The following is a 9338-nucleotide window of genomic DNA, read 5'->3' on the forward strand; positions in this document are numbered from 1 at the left end:
GAGACAGAGAGCTAGACAGAGACAGGGAGCGAGACAGAGAGCGAGACAGAGAAAGAGAGCGAGACAGAGACAGAGAGCGAGACAGATTTAGAACGAGACAGAGAGCGAGACAGAGATGGAGAGCGAGACAGAGAGCAAGACAGGAGACAGAGAGAAAGACAGAGAACGAGACAGAGAGCTAGACAGAGAGCGAGAGCGAGACAGAGAGTGAGACAGAGACAGAGAGCGAGACAGGGAGCGAGAGCGAGACAGAGAGCGAGACAGAGACAGGAGACAGAGAGCTCGACAAAGAGCGATAGCGAGACAGAGAAAGAGACAGAGAAAGAGATCGAGACAGTGAAAGAGAGCGAGACAGTGAAAGAGAGCGAGACAGAGACAGAGAGCGAGATACAGAGCGAGAAAGGAAGCGAGACAGAGAGCGAGACAGAGAGCGAGATAGAGAGCGAGATAGAGAGCGTGACAGAGAGCGAGACAGAAAAAGGGAGCGAGACAGAGACTGAGAGCGAGACAGAGAGCGATACAGAGAGCGAGACAGAGAGCTAGACAGAGAGGGAGAGCGAGACAGAAAGCGAGACAGAGAGCGAGAGGAGGCAGAGAGAAAGACAGAGAGCGAGACAGAGAGCTAGACAGAGCGAGAGCGAGACAGAGAGTGAGACAGAGACAGAGAGCGAGACAGGGAGCGAGAGCGAGACAGAGAGCGAGAGCAAGACAGAGAGCGAGAGCGAGACAGAGACAGATAGCAAGACAGATACAGAGAGCGAGAAAGAGACAGAGAGCGAGACAGAGACAGGAGACAGAGAGCTCGACAAAGAGCGATAGCGAGACAGAGAAAGAGATCGAGACAGTGAAAGAGAGCGAGACAGAGACAGAGAGCGAGATACAGAGCGAGAAAGGAAGCGAGACAGAGAGCGAGACAGAGAGCGAGATATAGAGCGAGATAGAGAGCGTGACAGAGAGCGAGACAGAAAAAGAGAGCGAGACAGAGACTGAGAGCGAGACAGAGAGCGATACAGAGAGCGAGACAGAGAGCTAGACAGAGAGGGAGAGCGAGACAGAAAGCGAGACAGAGAGCGAGAGCGAGACAGAGAGTGAGACAGAGACAGAGAGCGAGACAGGGAGCGAGAGCAAGACAGAGAGCGAGAGCGAGACAGAGAGCAAGAGCGAGACAGAGACAGATAGCAAGACAGAGACAGAGAGCGAGAAAGAGACAGAGAGCGAGACAGAGACAGGAGACAGAAAGCTCGACAAAGAGCGATAGCGAGACAGAGAAAGAGCCAGAGAAAGAGATCGAGACAGAGAAAGAGAGTGAGACAGAGACAGAGTGCTCGACACAGAGCGAGAGCGAGAGCGAGAGCGAGACAGGGAGCGAGACAGAGAGCGAGACAGAGAGCGAGATAGAGAGCGAGATAGAGAGCGTGACAGAGAGCGAGACAGAGAAAGAGAGCGAGACAGAGAGTGAGACAGAGACAGAGAGCGAGACAGAGACAGAGAGCGAGACACAGAGCGAGAGCGAGACAGGGAGCGAGACAGAGAGCGAGACAGAGAGCGAGATAGAGAGCGAGATAGAGAGCGTGACAGAGAGCGAGACAGAGAAAGAGAGCGAGACAGAGACTGAGAGCGAGACAGAGAGCGAGAGCGAGAGCGAGACAGGGAGCGAGACAGAGAGCTAAACAGAGAGGGAGAGCGAGATAGAAAGCGAGACAGAGAGCGAGAGTGAGACAGAGAGTGAGACAGAGACAGAGAGCGAGACAGGGAGCGAGAGCGAAACAGAGAGCGAGAGCGAGACAGAGAGCAAGAGCGAGACAGAGACAGATAGCAAGACAGAGACAGAGAGCGAGAAAGAGACAGAGAGCGAGACAGAGACAGGAGACAGAGAGCTCGACAAAGAGCGATAGCGAGACAGAGAAAGAGACAGAGAAAGAGATCGAGACAGAGAAAGAGAGCGAGACAGAGACAGAGAGCGAGACACAGAGCGAGAGCGAGAGCGAGACAGGGAGCGAGACAGAGAGCGAGACAGAGAGCGAGATAGAGAGCGAGATAGAGAGCGTGACAGAGAGCGAGACAGAGAAAGAGAGCGAGACAGAGACTGAGAGCGAGACAGAGAGCGAGAGCGAGAGCGAGACAGGGAGCGAGACAGAGAGCGAGACAGAGAGCGAGATAGAGAGCGTGACAGAGAGCGAGACAGAGAAAGAGAGCGAGACAGAGACTGAGAGCGAGACAGAGAGCGAGACAGGGAGCGAGAGCGAAACAGAGAGCGAGAGCGAGACAGAGAGCAAGAGCGAGACAGAGACAGATAGCAAGACAGAGACAGAGAGCGAGAAAGAGACAGAGAGCGAGACAGAGACAGGAGACAGAGAGCTCGACAAAGAGCGATAGCGAGACAGAGAAAGAGACAGAGAAAGAGATCGAGACAGAGAAAGAGAGCGAGACAGAGACAGAGAGCGAGACACAGACTGAGAGCGAGACAGAGAGCGAGAGCGAGAGCGAGACAGGGAGCGAGACAGAGAGCGAGACAGAGAGCGAGATAGAGAGCGTGACAGAGAGCGAGACAGAGAAAGAGAGCGAGACAGAGACTGAGAGCGAGACAGAGAGCGAGACAGGGAGCGAGAGCGAAACAGAGAGCGAGAGCGAGACAGAGAGCAAGAGCGAGACAGAGACAGATAGCAAGACAGAGACAGAGAGCGAGAAAGAGACAGAGAGCGAGACAGAGACAGGAGACAGAGAGCTCGACAAAGAGCGATAGCGAGACAGAGAAAGAGACAGAGAAAGAGATCGAGACAGAGAAAGAGAGCGAGACAGAGACAGAGAGCGAGACACAGAGCGAGAGCGAGACAGGGAGCGAGACAGAGAGCGAGACAGAGAGCGAGATAGAGAGCGAGATAGAGAGCGTGACAGAGAGCGAGACAGAGAAAGAGAGCGAGACAGAGACTGAGAGCGAGACAGAGAGCGAGAGCGAGAGCGAGACAGGGAGCGAGACAGAGAGCTAAACAGAGAGGGAGAGCGAGATAGAAAGCGAGACAGAGAGCGAGAGTGAGACAGAGAGTGAGACAGAGACAGAGAGCGAGACAGGGAGCGAGAGCGAAACAGAGAGCGAGAGCGAGACAGAGAGCAAGAGCGAGACAGAGACAGATAGCAAGACAGAGACAGAGAGCGAGAAAGAGACAGAGAGCGAGACAGAGACAGGAGACAGAGAGCTCGACAAAGAGCGATAGCGAGACAGAGACAGAGAAAGAGATCGAGACAGAGAAAGAGAGCGAGACAGAGACAGAGAGCGAGACACAGAGCGAGAGCGAGAGCGAGACAGGGAGCGAGACAGAGAGCGAGACAGAGAGCGAGATAGAGAGCGAGATAGAGAGCGTGACAGAGAGCGAGACAGAGAAAGAGAGCGAGACAGAGACTGAGAGCGAGACAGAGAGCGAGAGCGAGAGCGAGACAGGGAGCGAGACAGAGAGCGAGACAGAGAGCGAGATAGAGAGCGTGACAGAGAGCGAGACAGAGAAAGAGAGCGAGACAGAGACTGAGAGCGAGACAGAGAGCGAGACAGAGAAAGAGAGCGAGAGCGAGACAGAGACAGAGAGCGAGACAGAGAGCGAGACAGAGAGCAAGATAGAGACAGAGAGCGAGAAAGAGAGCGAGATAGAGACATAGGCAGCCAAAGAGAGCGAGACAGAGAGCGAGAGCGAGACAGGGATCGAGACAGAGACAGAGACAGAGAAAGAGAGCGAAACAGAGACAGAGAGCGAGAGCGAGACAGAGAGCAAGATAGAGACAGAAAGTGAGAAAGAGAGCGAGATAGGGAGCGAGATAGAGACAGAGGCAGACAAAGAGAGCGAGACAGAGACAGAGAGCGAGACAGAGATAGAGAGCGAGACAGAGACAGAGAGCGAGACAGATTTAGAACGAGACAGAGAGCGAGACAAAGATGGAGAGCGAGACAGAGAGCAAGACAGGAGACAGAGAGCGAGACAGAGAGCTAGACAGAGACAGGGAGCGAGACAGAGAGCGAGACAGAGAAAGAGAGCGAGACAGAGACAGAGAGCGAGACAGATTTAGAACGAGACAGAGAGCGAGACAGAGATGGAGAGCGAGACAGAGAGCAAGACAGGAGACAGAGAGAAAGACAGAGAGCGAGACAGAGAGCTAGACAGAGAGCGAGAGCGAGACAGAGAGTGAGACAGAGACAGAGAGCGAGACAGGGAGCGAGAGCGAGACAGAGAGCGAGACAGAGACAGGAGACAGAGAGCTCGACAAAGAGCGATAGCGAGACAGAGAAAGAGACAGAGAAAGAGATCGAGACAGTGAAAGAGAGCGAGACAGTGAAAGAGAGCGAGACAGAGACAGAGAGCGAGATACAGAGCGAGAAAGGAAGCGAGACAGAGAGCGAGACAGAGAGCGAGATAGAGAGCGAGATAGAGAGCGTGACAGAGAGCGAGACAGAAAAAGGGAGCGAGACAGAGACTGAGAGCGAGACAGAGAGCGATACAGAGAGCGAGACAGAGAGCTAGACAGAGAGGGAGAGCGAGACAGAAAGCGAGACAGAGAGCGAGAGGAGGCAGAGAGAAAGACAGAGAGCGAGACAGAGAGCTAGACAGAGCGAGAGCGAGACAGAGAGTGAGACAGAGACAGAGAGCGAGACAGGGAGCGAGAGCGAGACAGAGAGCGAGAGCAAGACAGAGAGCGAGAGCGAGACAGAGACAGATAGCAAGACAGATACAGAGAGCGAGAAAGAGACAGAGAGCGAGACAGAGACAGGAGACAGAGAGCTCGACAAAGAGCGATAGCGAGACAGAGAAAGAGATCGAGACAGTGAAAGAGAGCGAGACAGAGACAGAGAGCGAGATACAGAGCGAGAAAGGAAGCGAGACAGAGAGCGAGACAGAGAGCGAGATATAGAGCGAGATAGAGAGCGTGACAGAGAGCGAGACAGAAAAAGAGAGCGAGACAGAGACTGAGAGCGAGACAGAGAGCGATACAGAGAGCGAGACAGAGAGCTAGACAGAGAGGGAGAGCGAGACAGAAAGCGAGACAGAGAGCGAGAGCGAGACAGAGAGTGAGACAGAGACAGAGAGCGAGACAGGGAGCGAGAGCAAGACAGAGAGCGAGAGCGAGACAGAGAGCAAGAGCGAGACAGAGACAGATAGCAAGACAGAGACAGAGAGCGAGAAAGAGACAGAGAGCGAGACAGAGACAGGAGACAGAAAGCTCGACAAAGAGCGATAGCGAGACAGAGAAAGAGCCAGAGAAAGAGATCGAGACAGAGAAAGAGAGTGAGACAGAGACAGAGTGCTCGACACAGAGCGAGAGCGAGAGCGAGAGCGAGACAGGGAGCGAGACAGAGAGCGAGACAGAGAGCGAGATAGAGAGCGAGATAGAGAGCGTGACAGAGAGCGAGACAGAGAAAGAGAGCGAGACAGAGAGTGAGACAGAGACAGAGAGCGAGACAGAGACAGAGAGCGAGACACAGAGCGAGAGCGAGACAGGGAGCGAGACAGAGAGCGAGACAGAGAGCGAGATAGAGAGCGAGATAGAGAGCGTGACAGAGAGCGAGACAGAGAAAGAGAGCGAGACAGAGACTGAGAGCGAGACAGAGAGCGAGAGCGAGAGCGAGACAGGGAGCGAGACAGAGAGCTAAACAGAGAGGGAGAGCGAGATAGAAAGCGAGACAGAGAGCGAGAGTGAGACAGAGAGTGAGACAGAGACAGAGAGCGAGACAGGGAGCGAGAGCGAAACAGAGAGCGAGAGCGAGACAGAGAGCAAGAGCGAGACAGAGACAGATAGCAAGACAGAGACAGAGAGCGAGAAAGAGACAGAGAGCGAGACATAGACAGGAGACAGAGAGCTCGACAAAGAGCGATAGCGAGACAGAGAAAGAGACAGAGAAAGAGATCGAGACAGAGAAAGAGAGCGAGACAGAGACAGAGAGCGAGACACAGAGCGAGAGCGAGAGCGAGACAGGGAGCGAGACAGAGAGCGAGACAGAGAGCGAGATAGAGAGCGAGATAGAGAGCGTGACAGAGAGCGAGACAGAGAAAGAGAGCGAGACAGAGACTGAGAGCGAGACAGAGAGCGAGAGCGAGAGCGAGACAGGGAGCGAGACAGAGAGCGAGACAGAGAGCGAGATAGAGAGCGTGACAGAGAGCGAGACAGAGAAAGAGAGCGAGACAGAGACTGAGAGCGAGACAGAGAGCGAGACAGGGAGCGAGAGCGAAACAGAGAGCGAGAGCGAGACAGAGAGCAAGAGCGAGACAGAGACAGATAGCAAGACAGAGACAGAGAGCGAGAAAGAGACAGAGAGCGAGACAGAGACAGGAGACAGAGAGCTCGACAAAGAGCGATAGCGAGACAGAGAAAGAGACAGAGAAAGAGATCGAGACAGAGAAAGAGAGCGAGACAGAGACAGAGAGCGAGACACAGACTGAGAGCGAGACAGAGAGCGAGAGCGAGAGCGAGACAGGGAGCGAGACAGAGAGCGAGACAGAGAGCGAGATAGAGAGCGTGACAGAGAGCGAGACAGAGAAAGAGAGCGAGACAGAGACTGAGAGCGAGACAGAGAGCGAGACAGGGAGCGAGAGCGAAACAGAGAGCGAGAGCGAGACAGAGAGCAAGAGCGAGACAGAGACAGATAGCAAGACAGAGACAGAGAGCGAGAAAGAGACAGAGAGCGAGACAGAGACAGGAGACAGAGAGCTCGACAAAGAGCGATAGCGAGACAGAGAAAGAGACAGAGAAAGAGATCGAGACAGAGAAAGAGAGCGAGACAGAGACAGAGAGCGAGACACAGAGCGAGAGCGAGACAGGGAGCGAGACAGAGAGCGAGACAGAGAGCGAGATAGAGAGCGAGATAGAGAGCGTGACAGAGAGCGAGACAGAGAAAGAGAGCGAGACAGAGACTGAGAGCGAGACAGAGAGCGAGAGCGAGAGCGAGACAGGGAGCGAGACAGAGAGCTAAACAGAGAGGGAGAGCGAGATAGAAAGCGAGACAGAGAGCGAGAGTGAGACAGAGAGTGAGACAGAGACAGAGAGCGAGACAGGGAGCGAGAGCGAAACAGAGAGCGAGAGCGAGACAGAGAGCAAGAGCGAGACAGAGACAGATAGCAAGACAGAGACAGAGAGCGAGAAAGAGACAGAGAGCGAGACAGAGACAGGAGACAGAGAGCTCGACAAAGAGCGATAGCGAGACAGAGAAAGAGACAGAGAAAGAGATCGAGACAGAGAAAGAGAGCGAGACAGAGACAGAGAGCGAGACACAGAGCGAGAGCGAGCGAGACAGGGAGCGAGACAGAGAGCGAGACAGAGAGCGAGATAGAGAGCGAGATAGAGAGCGTGACAGAGAGCGAGACAGAGAAAGAGAGCGAGACAGAGACTGAGAGCGAGACAGAGAGCGAGAGCGAGAGCGAGACAGGGAGCGAGACAGAGAGCGAGACAGAGAGCGAGATAGAGAGCGTGACAGAGAGCGAGACAGAGAAAGAGAGCGAGACAGAGACTGAGAGCGAGACAGAGAGCGAGACAGAGAAAGAGAGCGAGAGCGAGACAGAGACAGAGAGCGAGACAGAGAGCGAGACAGAGAGCAAGATAGAGACAGAGAGCGAGAAAGAGAGCGAGATAGAGACATAGGCAGCCAAAGAGAGCGAGACAGAGAGCGAGAGCGAGACAGGGATCGAGACAGAGACAGAGACAGAGAAAGAGAGCGAAACAGAGACAGAGAGCGAGAGCGAGACAGAGAGCAAGATAGAGACAGAAAGTGAGAAAGAGAGCGAGATAGGGAGCGAGATAGAGACAGAGGCAGACAAAGAGAGCGAGACAGAGACAGAGAGCGAGACAGAGACAGAGAGCGAGACAGAGACAGAGAGCGAGACAGATTTAGAACGAGACAGAGAGCGAGACAAAGATGGAGAGCGAGACAGAGAGCAAGACAGGAGACAGAGAGCGAGACAGAGAGCTAGACAGAGACAGGGAGCGAGACAGAGAGCGAGACAGAGAAAGAGAGCGAGACAGAGACAGAGAGCGAGACAGATTTAGAACGAGACAGAGAGCGAGACAGAGATGGAGAGCGAGACAGAGAGCAAGACAGGAGACAGAGAGAAAGACAGAGAACGAGACAGAGAGCTAGACAGAGAGCGAGAGCGAGACAGAGACAGGAGACAGAGAGCTCGACAAAGAGCGATAGCGAGACAGAGAAAGAGACAGAGAAAGAGATCGAGACAGTGAAAGAGAGCGAGACAGTGAAAGAGAGCGAGACAGAGACAGAGAGCGAGATACAGAGCGAGAAAGGAAGCGAGACAGAGAGCGAGACAGAGAGCGAGATAGAGAGCGAGATAGAGAGCGTGACAGAGAGCGAGACAGAAAAAGAGAGCGAGACAGAGACTGAGAGCGAGACAGAGAGCGATACAGAGAGCGAGACAGAGAGCTAGACAGAGAGGGAGAGCGAGACAGAAAGCGAGACAGAGAGCGAGAGGAGGCAGAGAGAAAGACAGAGAGCGAGACAGAGAGCTAGACAGAGAGCGAGAGCGAGACAGAGAGTGAGACAGAGACAGAGAGCGAGACAGGGAGCGAGAGCGAGACAGAGAGCGAGAGCAAGACAGAGAGCGAGAGCGAGACAGAGACAGATAGCAAGACAGATACAGAGAGCGAGAAAGAGACAGAGAGCGAGACAGAGACAGGAGACAGAGAGCTCGACAAAGAGCGATAGCGAGACAGAGAAAGAGATCGAGACAGTGAAAGAGAGCGAGACAGAGACAGAGAGCGAGATACAGAGCGAGAAAGGAAGCGAGACAGAGAGCGAGACAGAGAGCGAGATAGAGAGCGAGATAGAGAGCGTGACAGAGAGCGAGACAGAAAAAGAGAGCGAGACAGAGACTGAGAGCGAGACAGAGAGCGATACAGAGAGCGAGACAGAGAGCTAGACAGAGAGGGAGAGCGAGACAGAAAGCGAGACAGAGAGCGAGAGCGAGACAGAGAGTGAGACAGAGACAGAGAGCGAGACAGGGAGCGAGAGCAAGACAGAGAGCGAGAGCGAGACAGAGAGCAAGAGCGAGACAGAGACAGATAGCAAGACAGAGACAGAGAGCGAGAAAGAGACAGAGAGCGAGACAGAGACAGGAGACAGAAAGCTCGACAAAGAGCGATAGCGAGACAGAGAAAGAGCCAGAGAAAGAGATCGAGACAGAGAAAGAGAGTGAGACAGAGACAGAGTGCTCGACACAGAGCGAGAGCGAGAGCGAGACAGGGAGCGAGACAGAGAGCGAGACAGAGAGCGAGATAGAGAGCGAGATAGAGAGCGTGACAGAGAGCGAGACAGAGAAAGAGAGCGAGACAGAGAGTGAGACAGAGACAGAGAG

The sequence above is a fragment of the Oncorhynchus mykiss genome, chromosome 17, assembly GCF_013265735.2.
Source record: "Oncorhynchus mykiss isolate Arlee chromosome 17, USDA_OmykA_1.1, whole genome shotgun sequence".
Lineage (NCBI taxonomy): Eukaryota > Metazoa > Chordata > Actinopteri > Salmoniformes > Salmonidae > Oncorhynchus > Oncorhynchus mykiss.